Raw genomic sequence first — 3,460 nt, 5'->3', positions numbered from 1 at the left:
AAATCGATGAAACTGAACCAAAACAGTACAGTCATCCTCGTGGTGTCGGCAGTGGGCACCCAAAGGTGGCTGGTTCTAGTCCAGCATGCTGTCGATATGGAGGCGGACTAGTTGCTCAAGAGGTGCCAATTCATTTCTGAGGCAACTAACCCCTAACTGCTCAGGTGGCTTTATTGTGACAATCACTCTGACAGACTCAATCAACACATTATCTGTGTGTGTGTGTATGTATGTATGTATGTATGTATGTTTTTTCAACTTTGGTAATCCTCATGGGGAAATATATAATAATTGTATTTTACCCCTATTAACTGTTGATGTGCATTGTGTAACCACAGTCCAGCACAACTGACCAGGCCACTGAGTGACTTCAGACAGGAAGGAAGAGGTTTGTCTCCAGTCAACGCGAGAGTTGTTTGAACTGAGGCTCTATTGCTGAAAACCGATCCACCATGCTACCATTTGTTCAACTTGAGTCATCATAATTACATCTAGTTTTTAAATTTGGAAGTTGCGTAAATAAAAAGGTGTTAAAAAGGTCCTATAAATGAAGCACACCGGCATTCTTTGAACAGGGGTTTTCCATTAGATGCACTGCTAGACACAAAAGATTTTGCAATTGGAAACCTAATAAATAAATACTTTTATGAGATCTCATCTGGTGAAGAAAAATGATTCGCTGGCTCTTTTATAAAGCTCTCACTAGGCAACATGATAACGCCATTGGGCTAAGTCTATTAAAAATCACTGCTCGGATGTTATTCATGATCCAGTTGCTAAGCCAACCGGGACAAAAATAATATAAAAATAAAACTTCATGACGAGGTGAATCAGCAGGAGAGCTTCCTGGAACAGCAAAGTTAACTCCTGAAAACTACAAAAAGGTTCGCCTGGTTCTTACTACCGTGCATTTTAAATAGATTTTGGTAAACATGGCTGCAGTGTTCGGTCAGAATAACAAGGACCTTGTTCATTTGATTTGGTAAAAACAGGCTGCTTTAAAACCACTCAAACAGGATACATTTATGTCTAGTTTACAGGGGAAAAAATTGCAATGAAAGTTTACTGGTCGTGGCCAGTTTACACAGAGGTTGATATGCAGGATGGTGAAATATCAGTCCATTGTCACCAATTTATTATTTACAATGTTAAATTAATTATCATGTTATCTTTATGTAAGCTTAATCAGTTTGAATTGTTTAGAATTATAATGAAACCTTTTCTATATTGATAATTTTTCTAATATAAATTATAATTTGCATTAACTTAAACCTCCAATAACTGATGTTTTGGCTAACACAACACTGACATAACCTTATAAAATTGAAATGACAAACACGGTTTACATTACAGATTAACCAGGTGAGAATCAACAACTTTGATTTTGATTATTTCTATCCATCTGATGACTCTAAGACTAATATTTACTCTTCTTTAGGTCTGTTTTGTTTCATAGCATCTCCTGAGAAAAAATGTCTGGCTCTTTAGTTGCTAATTGTTGTTTTTGTTTGGAATGAGCAGATAATGTTCAGTGGGTTTATCTGTTTTTTTCAACGCTAAAGTAAATGAGAGTAGTGAGTAAACCAAAACAATAAGCTTAACGATTCTAAAATGCTCCATGCAGTTTAGGAGAACTGATAATTTGGGTTTGTTACCACAATAAATCATGTGTGCCTTGCATTGTGCAGGAATAGTTAGCGTCAGTTCAACCAAATAAACAACAACCTTTCCCATGTTTACCTTTGTTGAATTATGCTTCTATACCGGGCGTGACCAGGATATTGTTTCTGGACAGACATGCTGCAGTGGACTTAGAGCTGTAGAATGAAATTTAATTCACCTCTATTGTATTTTGTAGTAGATGCAAGAAAACCTTAGCAAAGGGGAAAGAGAGAACACGTTTTTGTGATTTTAAAGAAAACCGAACAGAAAAGTTAACTTACTGACCAGTGCTTTAATGCTTAGTGTGGAAATGAAGAGAAATGTGTTAAAGAGCCAACAGCAGAGACACAACGAGAAGGCCTTTAATGAGAATACCAGACACAGAGACAGACCTGATGTCTGCAAGGTCATTAGTTGTTCCTATGTTTGCGGCATAAATTGTGTGAGAGAGGTTGAATACAATTGTTTGGAATCATAGTCTGGTTTTCAGCATTTCTGATCTTTTGGCATCAGACATCCTGCTGACACCTACATACTGACAGGCACAAAGTCAACATCTTTGATAAACTCCACAACACCGCCTCCTTGGCCTTTTACCACACTTATGCAATGCTCCCAAATGTCATAAGAGGATTTTCTCTCAGTTGAATATTAATGAATATTACAGAATGAGGGCAGTAGCAGAAGATTTGTGATCACACAGTCAGACAGAAATGGTAATCGTAAGGCCTGGTTACCAAATGCGACATACTCCAGCAGATGGATTTGAATACAGATACTGTATTTCCAATTTGAATATTTAGACTGCAGAAATATAGATAGTTACTTTTTCTAGTCATGACAACTGACTTAAAATATAATGACTGTAATAAAATCTTCTTGGAAAAGAAGTTTTCTTGTGTAATTGTAGAAGTATAAAAATATTTGGCTTTGAGAATGCACTTCAATAGTATGCTGCAATAAGTCTGGATCACTCTGGGGTTGGGGGATTTGCCAGTTTAGAGGAAGAACTCAGATGTTTTACTTACATAAAAGTAATAAAACAAATCTAAAAACACATACCATTACAAGGTAAAAATCCTTACTTAAGCAGAAATAAAGAAGTATTGTTCACAGTATGCTTCAAATAGAAAGTCCTTGTTTCACAGAAAAATTGCATTATATATTGCATTATATATTATTATTGGATTGTCAATACTCATGCAAAAATGACAGACACAATAATAAAGATGATCAAGAGGAGACTGAACTACACTCTGCTTACAAACCAAAAAACAATGCTATCTTAAAAGTTCTTTGTGTTTCAGATTATGTTTTTTTTTTGTTTATTCTAAAGAGTCACAATAAGAAATACATGTAGGGGAGTTAAAGGTAAAATATATCCCCCTGTAGTGTTGTGTAGAGTACACAGAGAACTCATCCTCTCTGTTGCCCCCATTCCAAAAAAAGCCCAAAGTGCCCTCTTGGACGCCCCTGTGATAGACAAAACATTATAAAATGCCCTCTATGGTGGCCCAATGTGCAAGAAAAGGGTTTCAGGTGCTGGGGTGGCCTTTCAGTGAAGACAATGTTAATGCAATGCCACAGGCTCGCCCTACATGCTAGGTTTGGAGCTGTTTCACCATAAATGCATCATGACTTTCTGGTGCCCTTTTATTTTGGGCTCCTCAAACAGTCTAAACCAACCATTAGTGGATACCTCAAAACTGTACCTGAGCACTTTGTTAGATGATGCACAACCCCAATTCCAATGAAGTTGGGACATTGTGTAAAATGTAAATAAAAACAGATTGTAATG

The sequence above is a fragment of the Larimichthys crocea genome, chromosome XIII (assembly GCF_000972845.2).
Source record: "Larimichthys crocea isolate SSNF chromosome XIII, L_crocea_2.0, whole genome shotgun sequence".
NCBI classification, from domain to species: domain Eukaryota; kingdom Metazoa; phylum Chordata; class Actinopteri; family Sciaenidae; genus Larimichthys; species Larimichthys crocea.
The sequence above is the reverse complement of the archived record's forward strand: the minus strand, read 5'-3'. Positions refer to the sequence as shown.